The sequence below is a fragment of the Syngnathus floridae genome, chromosome 9, assembly GCF_059516105.1.
Source record: "Syngnathus floridae isolate MCC-2025c chromosome 9, RoL_Sflo_1.0, whole genome shotgun sequence".
Lineage (NCBI taxonomy): Eukaryota > Metazoa > Chordata > Actinopteri > Syngnathiformes > Syngnathidae > Syngnathus > Syngnathus floridae.
In genome coordinates this window covers 4670686-4671122 of record NC_142421.1, presented here as the reverse complement: position 1 = coordinate 4671122, position 437 = coordinate 4670686, and positions in this window count along the sequence as shown.

Below are 437 nucleotides of genomic sequence, written 5' to 3'. Positions count from 1 at the left end.
TTCAGACAGTCGACTGTGAATGGATATTTCCTTTTCGTGCACAGTTATTGTCTTGAGTTTCCAGTATGGGGGGGGGGTCAGGCAACGCTAGTCGACCCAGATCTAACCAATGTGATGGATGGACTCGAACCAGAAACAACACGTCTATTTGAGTCGGGCATTGTATGTCACTGGGTGCCAGTGTGTGTGTGTGTTTGTTTCCTCTCAACACGTGTGCGCCACTAAAAAATTTAGTTTCATAACACGCACACACACTGGGCTGCTGTCGACTGGGAAATGTTTGGAAGGCATGGCAACCCATTTCCAAAATGGAATAAAAGCTTGGCAGCAGATGGACTCGTCTGTGGGCCTGTGGCACTCCTTTTTCCTGTAATTGGAGAGCATTTTGTGGGCCTGGCAGGAGCGCTAGTGTCAGGGCCCTGCGCAAAAAAAAAAAA